This window comes from Chanodichthys erythropterus, chromosome 3 (assembly GCF_024489055.1).
Source record: "Chanodichthys erythropterus isolate Z2021 chromosome 3, ASM2448905v1, whole genome shotgun sequence".
NCBI lineage: Eukaryota > Metazoa > Chordata > Actinopteri > Cypriniformes > Xenocyprididae > Chanodichthys > Chanodichthys erythropterus.
The window spans coordinates 55,719,907-55,732,111 of record NC_090223.1 but is presented as its reverse complement, the minus strand read 5'-3'; the positions used below and the strand labels follow the sequence as shown (position 1 = coordinate 55,732,111).

Sequence of the window (12,205 nt, the reverse complement as noted above, 5' to 3'; positions counted from 1 at the left end):
TTCATATTTGTTACAGTATAGCGAACATCATATTAGCGAGCAGACGAGACACCTCAACACATATTTTACAGATTTCATAGTGCTCATTCTGGAATCTGAATACAGATTTCGGCTTTGTAAGGTAGTTTGCCCTACTCACTGTGATTATGTTGTGTTGTACGTTATTGTACAGTAACTGTAAATGATTCAACTATCATTTAATTAACAGCTTGTATTTTGAAGCAGTTAAGATAAAACAACAATGTTGGTTAAATTAAAATTTTAATTCAGCAAAATATACTTTGAGCAAGATGATGCGTGCATTTTTTTTATACAATATAGTGCAATATAGCAACAAAGGCTTGTATTGTAATATTGTATATTTGAATCCGTTTCTGCTAATAATCCCAGTTGTATGTTCATGTTTAATATTTCCTGCGTTATGAACATTCGTACATTATGTGTAACTAATGCACTGCAAACCGGGTGACTTTTAGGTCAAGGTTTTTGCTGTCAGTCAATAATGATCTCTGTCAATTGGGAACAGCAGTAGGGCCATTCGAACCCATCCAGTGGCTTCACCACCTGCTGGCAGTTTAAAACCCAATGAGCAATCCAGTCATATATTTAGATCAGTGGAAACAACACGTGCTCTTTGACATTGCAGCTATATCTATATGTGGCCAGTCCCACTGGCTGGTGCAGGGACTGCTATTGGATCAGGTCTGTGAGAAAAATGTAATTACAATGTTAATAGCGCTCAGCTGTTTCCCATGGTACAATGAAACCTTTACAGTTTGTTTGTGGTGAGTAGCTTTGATTTAATGTAAAAAGCTTTGTTTAAACAATTACATATGCTGACTGATAAGATTAACTTATCTGTCTTTCTGATACAGTAAAGCAGGGGTCTCCCAACTTGGTCCTGGAGGGCCACTGTCCTGCAGAGTTTAGCTCCAACTTGTCTCAACGCACCTGCCTGTAAGTTTCTAGTATGACTAATTAGACCTTGATTAGCTGGTTCAGGTGTTTAATTGGGGACTGATTTTGGAGACCCCTGCAGTAGAGTATTATGTGCACTGCACTTGCACTGACTTCACCCCCATTAGTAGTTGCTCAGAATTGTTTTTATCAACTTTGTCACTTTGCTGAAGACTCCTACATCCAGTTGCAGCAATCACTTTTGCCAGAAAATCAATCAGTGGGATCATGTTGCTTTGTTGTTGGTGTGAACTCACAACCTAGAATAAGGGAACCCACTTAGGTTAATTGGCCCACACATGGTATGATTGATGTGACATGCAAATGAGCGATAGAAAACCAATCTGGCTGCCCATTTTTCCCATACCTAAATCTGCCCCTGGTCTGGATGAAACAAAGCTTTGACTGTGCAAAATAATTCCTGCTCATGCAAAATTTGATACATGCTAGCTGAAATTCAGAATAGGGGTTGGCGCTACAATAGCCCATTATGAGCATGCTGGACTTGGCAGTGCTTTAGTTTAAGAAAGAAAGTTTGTGAGTGACCAGAGATGTAAGAAGGCCTTTTTAGTAACTAGACAGGTTTAATGTTTTGCTGGGTAGGTCAAACAAAAAAGTAAACAATAGCTGTAATTGTAGACTTATAATGTGAATAGTGACTTGGTAAGTGACCATGGCCTAGTCATTCTTGTTCAAAGACATTATCTTGCTAATAATCGAGAAATACAGTGCCTAAAAGTAATGTACACATTCAATTTAATTGCAAGTTAATATATTAAAGGCTCTCTGAAGTGCCTTGAAACATGCAAAATGTTGACATAATTTCCAAGGAAACAGGAAGACAGGGCGGGGCATATCTAACAGCTCCTCTACTGTTTTTAAATGGCCAATAGCTTTTTGTTTATATCACAGCTCGGCCAGAGTCGTTGAGCTTTCTAAAGCCTCAGTTTCCTCCTAATCTCAACTTGCTTTTTCTCATGGAGAGTGGGCACCCACCAGCAGAAACGTAAATCGGCGCCTATGATCATCAGTGATTTTCATACTGTAAAATAATATTTTGGTTAATCAGAAAGTACAAATTGAATCCAAAATATTGCTGAAATATTAGAATAAATATTTTGTTTCATTGGCTTTCTTTTTAAAGCGTAATAGGAGTTACACTTTCGGTCAAGCTCACGTTTTCGCAAACTTTTGGCAGATGAAAGTTGTAATAGCTACATCTGATTAATCTAATATAGGATGTGTTGTGATATCAACATTTATTAACATGCTGAATGTGCTGCATATCAGTGTTTAGTTTCATACTCAAATACAATGCCTGATATTTGAGTTATTTGATTGCTTTTAGGCTATGTTTCTTTAAAAAAAATACTGATGTTATAATAATGCAGCAGTGTTTTTTTTTCGTCAGATTTGTTCAATGACATAGACTATGCTAATTCGTATGGCTTCGAAAAAGCGCAGGCAATTTGGAATCACTTAGGCTAATTTAAATGAAAATAAAGCACAAATCTGCCATAAGCATAGCATTATAATGAGAACTTCATAGAAATATATTGTACATTGTGTTCTGTCATGAAAGAGCATCACGGCGCAAGCTCTCTATCTGACTCTCGCTATAGCACGTAACTTAAAGTTCACTGGAATTTGGATCCTTTTATGCAGATACAAGTTGTAATGTTATGTCTATGTTATGTATCTGAGTTATCAGATTAAATATCATAGGATGTGTCATAGAATGGGCTTCAGTTCATTGGCATAAAGTCACTCACCTCAGGCAGCTATTCCTTTTAGATGCTTCTTAATAACATTGCTGCATCCTGATCATAATCTAACAGTTTGTTTTCATAGACAGGTTTTCATGTCATATTTTTATTTTTAACATTCATTTTCATAACAGTCTTCAGATATTTTCATTATCTCCATGACAGCCATGCCCCGGCCCCCCGCACACTCCCCGCTCCACCCTGCCCCCCAATTACTCGGTTACTCGTCTTTGAAACCTGTCGATGATTGAAATGAAAAATTCCTAAAAATGCCAATCCCTAATATTTACACTGTCTGAATCGTTGCCTATCCCCTATATAGTGCCATTCACCACGTAGAAAATAGTAATAGTGTGAACAAGTGTCTGATTTTAGCTGCAGCTTTAGTGTCTTTTCATAATGTAGGGGGCGGGACGCTTTAGATTCTAGAGAGCATTTGATTGGACAGAAAATCTGATGAGAAGCTGAAGTGTAGAGTGATGTCATCAAAATCATTGATTATATTGCTGGGAGTCAGAGACTGTAAGTTTTGAACGCTTATATCTTTTAAATGTGAATTTTGTCATTGTTTTGGAGCACACAAGCTTATAGATAACAGTAAGGCTAAAATATTCATACTAAAAGCCAGAGAACTTTGATTTCATGGGGACTTTAACACCTCACTAGATTGCCCATACAATTCTTTATATAATATAATTCGTATGTGATTTAAACAGCCTAGTCTTAATGTCAGGCCAGTCTTGGTTGTAGATAGAAAAACAAAGCTTGCATGACGAATTCTCTGTGCCAGCCATGCAGCAGAACTGGTGAGAGCTGGATCCTTGTTATGTAAGAGGAGTCGCGAGCAGCACAAAAGAGTGGGAGCAGATTGGATGGGGTGCCTTGACAAACATGCAGCAGAGGATCTCCAGGGCAAAGCATGTCTTTCACTGCATACATCCACATTCTCCAAACCAGAAGAATTCTTACATGAGAATAAATATGAGAGACCGTTGTTATTTCGTGTTCAGATGCTGTTACACGTGTCCTAGCGTTGAATGCAAACATGGGGCGTGTCTCAATACAATCAATCACAAAACTCAGCCAATCAGTTTTCTCTGTTTGCGCTCTCTCACACCAAGCAACACACATCTTGTATACTCATGACTTCCATTATCCTTCAGTTTGGTTAAGTTACATTTTTTTTGTGTGTGTGTACAGTTGCAACATTGTAAAACTAGTAACCACGCAATCAGCAAAATGTCATGTCACTTGGTCGTGGCCAGTTAAACTCATTACCATGGAAGGGATGCTTTTTATTTTATTTATAAACATTTTATAAATAAATATATTATAGATTATAACTGGTGACAACAATTGACAAAACATTTTGTTGGTCACTGTTTCTATTTCTGCAACATTGCACCCCCCATCCCACAGACACAGAGCTATTTTGTTGGACTGATTCCTCTTGTATATTGAATATAAAACATGGACAAGGATTGTGCTGTTGTACAATAAAATATGACACATCACACAAGTTCCACAACCTATGCTTCTCAGTGAAGCATCGCAGAAAAATACAAGAAGTATTTGTTCTGCAGCACGTTGCGAGTGTGTGTGTTAAGGTTGGGACCATGTTAGAGCACTGTTGTTGATTTGCAGCGGATGGGCAAACACCCCCCACACCTCTTTCTGGCTCTTGCTGTTACCATGGCAATCACTGCACAATTACACATGACATCAGTTTTTTCCTTTTTTTTCCCCCCCAAACAGTGCAGTGGCATGAAAAAAAAGAAAGAAAAAAAAACGCTGCAGAGTTCAACTTTGCAAAAAAAATAGGCAGTTTTCAATAGTAAGTAGTAAAAGTAAGTAAAAGTAAGAAGCACTGTGATTGAATCTCAGGTGACCCCCTTTGCTGTTTCAATAGCTGATTTGTACAGACTCATCTGATGAGCAAACTAAATTGGAATTTGCAAATGGAAAAATCAAATGTGCCTGGAGCAGTTTTGTGTTTACAACGCACGTTTTTAGTAAACCATATCATTTAGCTGAAAGCGAACCTTACTCAGACCACCTTCTAAGATGGTATCGGATTGGTTTGCTTTAAAAGGGTCTGAGATAGTTAAGAGTATTCACATATGGGCCAAAAATCCAGCAAACTGTGCTCTGAGTCTCTGACCCCTGAAAAGGACCTCGGCTGCATCTGAAATCGCATACTTCCCTACTATATAGTAGGCGAAAACTGTCTGTGACAAAAGAAGTATGTCTGAATTCACAGTACTCATAAAAGAGTAGGCAAAAAGGAGCCAGATTACTACTGGTGAAATTCTGAAGTGTGCACACATTTTATTGTCCCATGAGGCAACGGGAGGGGATTTGTGAATGGCAGTGAAGAGACACAACCGATGCTGGTAGGTCATGTGACAGTAACAACATGGCAGATGTAGTACGTCCGAATTTCATTCATGCTATACAGAATGTACTTTTTTAGAGGATGCAATGTAATATAATTACTTATTCAATATAAGTACCTGCTCGAGAGAGTACGTGATTTCGGACGTAGCCCAAGTGTGAAAATTTGCAGGATTAATTTAACATGCCTTTGTTTCTTTAATCTCGCATACCCCCCGTTTATTTTCATTTATTATTACTGCCTCTGTAATACACGTATTACAGTCATCATAATTGGTAATTAAATTTCTATAACACTGTTGAACTCTTTTAGTTATCAGATACTTTTTTTTTTCTTCCAAAGTTCATGGTGAAAGCAGAGCAATAAAAATATCTGAGATGAGACCGGTGCACCATTAACATTTTATTGTAAAAGGTTTCTATGAGAGGAAAAAAAAAAAGCTCAACGTAAAAATATGTTTTCTATTTAGATTACAGTGTCATTGTTTTGGTAGTAAACTGTGAATAAGATGAGAGTACGGTAAAAATTCATTGATTTCTGGTCATTGACAAACATAAAACTGTTAATAACTGAATTATTAATATTTACATATGGCTTGACTATGTTTAATGTACTCTGGCACTTGTTGCAATTCGTTTCTGGCCAAGCAGATCATCGGATACCTCCAAAAGGGTCCAAAACGGGCATAGTTTGTGGGGGGGTGAGGGGATGTTTGTCTCAACACCCCCCAATACAATACAACCATACCAACGTTCAACCTCATCTACGCCCTTGGTCCAAAACATACGTTTAATGTTAATGGATACATACCCAATAGTTTGTTGTTGCTTCATATTGCATAAGCTAATATATGAACATATAGAACTTTTTCATTTTAAAAATATATTGTGTAACCATATTGTAAAGTGTATCCCATTTGACTGTAATGTGTGGTAACATTATTTCATTCGTATTCTTGCTGTTACAAATAAAGACAAAGTATTGGCATTTAATGTATATATATTTAATCATATGACATTCAAATTTTACGTACAACTGTGGACAAACAAGCTTATATGGTATAGCCTATAATGATTTCTATATATACCATAACATGTAGGTCTTTGTACTATACCTTTTTGCCACACAATGTAGAGCATACAAAAATAAATTGTATTTTATGATTTGTAATAAATTAGTAAGAAATCTTCATTAGAAATGGTTGGTAGGCTAATATTGGCAAAATAGCCAACCAGCATATTATGGTAGGTATTATAAGGGACAATTTCTAAAAAGGTCCTCTAGTACAACATAAGGCTGAAGTATTTGGGTAATTTGCATTATTGAGACAAAATTTAAAAATTGTTGGATCCTTAAAACCTCAAACTTGTCATTGGATCAATCCATGTCATCATAAATCAGGGTTGCAAGCTTCCCTGGCTGGAGTGAGATTTTATTCATAAATAAATACAATACATACAGTGATTTCATTGCAAAGCCAATTTTCAACTAACCAATTTACAACCTATTTCAATAATTAATCAACTGACTACAGAAAAAATATTCTACACAAAGTATAACAAATTCAAGCTTCAGTAATAAAATGAAAGATATGCACAGATTCAGTATTTTTATAACTCGCTGTATTCTCTTGTCATGCTTGTTCTGTTAAACTCCTGCCCCATCTGTGGCCATATCTGTACTTATCTCTAGACTCTAGAGCACATTTTAGGTTCATTTACATACAAAAACATATTGCACATTCTTTTTAGAATTTTAGTCGAAATGTAATTATCAAGATCACCTGAAGTTCCTTTTAGGAACTTTAACTTTTTAATTGGGATGGGTTTGAATCTCAGCTCTGAATCTTTTTAGGGATTACCTTGTGTACCTTTAGAACCCTCTTTTGGGTTTGTCCCATTCAGATGCAAAATGAACGAAAGGAGAGTATTTAAATTTTAAAGCTTTGCGGTAGTCAATTTAATAGCCAATAAAAGCATGTTCCATTTTGTGCTTGACATGCTGCGATAGTTGCTGTAGGAGGAGGAACTGCAGAGAGTATGTGAGAAGAGAGAGAATTTTACTCCACTTGTGGTCATTTATTTGTAATTCCAGAGGAAGATGTTATCCGAACATATCGTTTGCCAAGCCACGTTATTAGTAATTTGCTGCGCATGTATTCTTAGTAGATTAACCTGCATCTGATTATCATAGGCTTGTTTGCGACCCTACGCCACTGGTTTTCAGTCCTGGTCCTGGGGACCCACTGCTTTGCACATTTTGTATATCTCCCTTATTTAACATGTCTGATTCACATCATCAGCTCATTAGATGAGAGATAAGAAAGACAAAATGTGCAGAGCGGTGGGTCCCCAAGACCAGGATTGAAAACCACTGCCAAACAAAGTTTTTCCTTTGCGTCTTTCATGTACAGATGACAGCATTGGATCCCCTTTCACATGGATCTGCGAAAATTATTGAAAACCCTTATGTATGCCAGTCCAGTAGTTAATGTCACTTTGTAAAGAAAAACTATGCGCTCATAGACTAAACACGTAATACACATGTGCATGATGTCACCATTTTCACAAATCACGTTTTTGTAGTTTACACATAGACAATAATGGTATCGTTTTCTAAAACTTGCAATTTGAATCCTGTTTTCAAAAGTTTGCATTTTTAGGCCCCCAAAATGCCGTTGTCATGTAAACGAATGGCCAAAATGCATAAAAAGTTTTCAGTTTTTCGTTAAAGGGTTAGTTCACCAAAAAATGAAATTTCTGTCATCAATTACTCACCCTCAAGACCTTGGTTGGTGTTGTCATCGTCCAGGGCAGCGTTTCCCAAAAGCATCGTATGCCTGAGTTGATTGTAGCTCCAGCTCAGTTCAGTTTGCATACAATGGTGTCAGTGCAGGCAGATCAAAAACATTGTTGAATATCAAGTGTCCCCAACTAAGCAAGCCAGAGGCAACAGCGGCAAGGAACCCAAAATCCATCACGTGACAAAAAAGGAGGGGAAAAAAAACTTGGGAGAAACCAGGCCCAGTCGGGGGGCCAGTTCTCCTCTGGCCAACAACGAACAGTGCATGATTATGATTCAGGCAGCATTACAGGTCATAAGTCAGATTGGGATCGGAACAGTCAAAATACTTACTCCAGTTCCATCTGGTTGAAGATCAGATCAGGGGTGCCGCTAGCCTTTTTGTGCCCTATGAAAGAATATGAGGTTGGGCCCCTACCGCACCCATTCCGCACCAAACATACAAGTCAACCTAGCTATCCAAAATCTTTGTCTGCAATTTAATAATAATGACCTATTACTTTTGCTATTACTATTACTATAGAATTTGTTACAATAAGGATATAATTACAGGTAAGACCTTTTTTTTTTTTTTTTTTTTTTTATAGCATTTGTTATGAAAAATAGCAACACAGTTAGAAACTATAGCTACAACATGCCACAGTTGTAATATAAATCTTTAGTGAATGCTATAAAATAGAATGTGATAAATTCTAGTAAATGTGGTCTTCATTTAGTTTAAAAAGCTTGCAGGATGATGTTTGCAATCCAAATGGGTTGCACATTTTATCATCAGCGTCGCATAGGAACGGCTTGTACAAATCTAAACAATTTTGGATCACGCTGGTGAACGCGCTTATGGTGATTTGCGCACCACTCATGCAAAATTAAACAATTGGGCTTCAATCACAGTCATATTGTGCAGACAATTGATCCATTCAGTTCGTACAGCTTATAAAAGCTCAGAACACGCGATGTATACAATTAATTAATAGTCTGATGATTAATAGTCTACGTTTCGGTGTGGGTGCTCAGAGTACCGGTGCGTGAGAAGAGTTGGTCCCGGCCCACTTTGAGCACTGACTGTTACTACTAATAAAACCGATCTCTGGGGGCCCCAAAAGTGTGTGTGCCCTTAGAATCGTCCTAACTTTCCCCCCCTTATTAGCGCCCCTGGATCAGATTTGTCATGCCGGTATGGAAACGGTTTTGTTGAGGATCTGTGCCACTGGCTGTCGTGTCGACAAGGGATAGTTGACACAATCTAGCTGACATTTCAGGGATGCGTTGAGGTTGTGTCTAGGCGCAGGTCCCTCCATCTGATGTGGATACGGCCCAGATCTGACTGACTACGGTAAACCTCAGGATAAACAGACTAATATTAGCGTAGACGCCATTCTTCTTATGATGTAATGAGTACATCGGGTGTTATTGGAAGTGTTCCCGGTTCCAGCTGACCAATTTATACAGCCTAAAAATCCTTTAATGGATGTGAAGATATAAATTGAAAATGTGTTGTGTATGCCAGGTTAAAAAGATGCGTTTTTAGTCTAGATTTAAACTGGCAGTGTGTGTCTACTTCCCGAACAATGCTAGGAAGATTGTTCCAAAGTTTAGGTGCCAAACAGGAAAAGATTTTGACATTCTAAGTATTATCAAGTGGCCAGAATGCTGAGATCGCAATAGACATGAAGACTTTAATGTGTTAATAGCTCGCTCAAGTACTGGGGAGCTAAACCATTTAGTGCTTTGTAAGTAATTAGTAAGATTTTAAAAATTTATACAATGTTTAATAGGGAGCCAATGCAGTGTTGACAGAATCAGACTAATATGGTCATACTTCCTGGTTCTAGTAAGAACTCTAGATGCTGCATTTTGGACCGGCTGTAATTTGTTTATTTAGCGTGCAGGGCAACCACCCAGTAGTGCATTAGAGTAATCTAGCCTTGAGGTCATGAACACATGAACTAACTGTTCTGCATTTGTCATTGAGAGCATATGTCATAGTTTAGATATATTTTTAAGATCCAAGAATGCAGTTTTACAGATGCTAGCAATGTGGCTTTCACATGAAAGATTGGTATCAAATGGCACACCCAGGTTCCTAACTGATGACATAGACTTAACAGAGAAGCCATCAAGTTTTAGACAGTATTCTAGGTTATTTCGTCTGAAGGTTTGTGGTCCAATAATTAGAGTCTCTGTTTTTCCTGAATTTCGTAATGGGAAATTACTAGTCATCCAATTTTTTATATCAGCTATGCATTTCATTAATTTTGTGAAATTTGTGCTGAATATCATTAGCGTAACCCCAGACTGGTGCATTAGTTGCTGCAAATGTGGCCATTTACAACTTGTTTTTGTGGTATTGTAGCTGATTACAGGCATGTCTGTTGAAAGTAATGGTTAATCAGTTCAAGTTACCGGTTGTGAAAATCCACCTAATATCCCGCAAAACAGTGTATGAGTTTCTGTATAGTGCCAATTTAAGTCCTACATGCTCACAAAACCTAACCCATTATAACAAAGCATAGATGCACTGTTATTGCACGCTTTAGTAAGATTGATTAAAATTGTAGGGGTTTTTTAACAGTGGTTTTATAGTGTCAAAATATATTTTTTTAAATAAAAGTGTTTGTTTTCCATCAAATGTTGGATTTTAAATATTAAAACATGGATAATTTGGATTTAGGTGGGCTTAAAGGGTTTCTTCCCCCAAAAATGAAAATTCTGTCATCACCCTTATGTCGTTCCACACCCGTAAGACCTTCGTTCATCTTCGGAACACAAATTAAGGTTATTTTGATGAAATCTAAGAGCTGTCTGACTCCTCCATAGGAGTACCAGAAAGGTACTAATGACATGGTTGAAACAGTTGACATGACTGCAGTGGTTCAACCTTAATTTTATGAAGTGACGAGAATACTTTTTGTGCGCAAAAACAAAAAATAATGACTTTATTCAACAATATCTTCTCTTCTGTGTCATTCTCCTGTCTGCGTCCAGCGCTTCCAGGTTCTACGTCAGAACAACTTTGAATAAAGTCGGTATTTTTGTTTTGTTTTTGCGCACAAAAAGTATTCTTGTCGCTTCATAACATTACGGTTGCACCACTGCAGTCACGTCGACTGTTTTAACAATGTCTTTAGTACCTTTCTGGACCTTGAAAGTGGTGGTTAAATTGCTGTCTATGGAGGAGTCAGAAAGCTCTTGGATTTCATCAAAAATATCTTCATTTGTGATCCGAAGATGAACGAAGGTCTTACAGGTTTGGAACGACATGAGGGTGAGTAATTAAAATGCATGCAGTCAACCTTTAAGATAGGTTTTTTTTACAGTGTAATATTAAATTGTGGAGGACTGCTTTAAAAAAATTTTCAAATGAGTTCGAATGTGACTTTTTGTGTTATTCATCAGTGTTTTGAGCTGTCTCACAGAACCATAGCATGAACACATGAATACTTTATTCAATTTCTTATATAAATGCTCTACCAGTACCATAAAATACACAAAGTTTGAATCCTACCAAAGAAATTTAATTTGGAGATGCATGTTCTTGTGTGTGTATGTAACATGAAGTATGTGAAAACTAAAACTTTCTTTTGCTGTGCAGGGTCCATCTCTTAGGCCATAATTTTAAAGGCTGCCACTGAATATATCTTATACTAAGGTAAGCTGTTGGCTTTATTTAATATTAACCCATGACACCCTTTATGCTAAGCTATTTATGGTATACACGCACAGGATCTCAATTTAAGAAGAATGAACCTAAAATCTACTTAAACATACAGTGGCCACAAAAAATGTTTGGACAATTAAGTCACACCTGTAGAGATATTGTTGAACATCTGACAAAAATGTCTTCCCTTCAAGACATTGAACAAATCTTTGATATCTTTGGGCTTGATCTTTTGCACATTGTTAATAATTATCTCAATACTGGACTAGTCCCGGACTGCCTCAAACATGCTATGGTAATTCCAAATCTCAGGAATCCTAACCTTGATTCTACTAGTTTAAATAGTTTTAGATCTATATTTAAGCTGCCTTTTCCCTCTAAAATCCTGGAGAAAATAGTGTTAATTCAGTTGAAGTCTCATTTGAGTTCAAACTGCATCTCTGTAATTTTAAAAGTCTTACATTTTATTTTATTAGCAACTGATAAAGGGAGTGTTGTTGCTTTGGTTATTTTAGATCTAAGCTCTGCTTCTGATATGGTTAACCATAATATTCTTATTTTTTGGCTGGAGAGTTGTGTTGGTCTACGAGGTACCGTTTTAAAATGGTTTTGTTTGTTTTTTTAATA

At 37.1% G+C, this 12,205-nt stretch overlaps 1 protein-coding gene across 3 annotated transcripts in view; it reads left to right on the top strand.

The window, feature by feature from the left end:
- Positions 1 to 12,205, top strand: part of gprc5ba (G protein-coupled receptor, class C, group 5, member Ba) — a 53,615-nt gene that overhangs the window by 3,617 nt on the left and 37,793 nt on the right. For 2 of the 3 annotated variants that reach the window (XR_010893753.1, XM_067377502.1), the window contains exon 2: positions 11,513 to 11,569. The exons of the other annotated variant lie outside the window; for it this stretch is intronic. The gene's annotated coding sequence lies outside the window, so the exon portion shown is untranslated. The remainder of the gene's footprint in view (positions 1 to 11,512; positions 11,570 to 12,205) is intronic. 3 annotated transcript variants of the gene reach the window in all.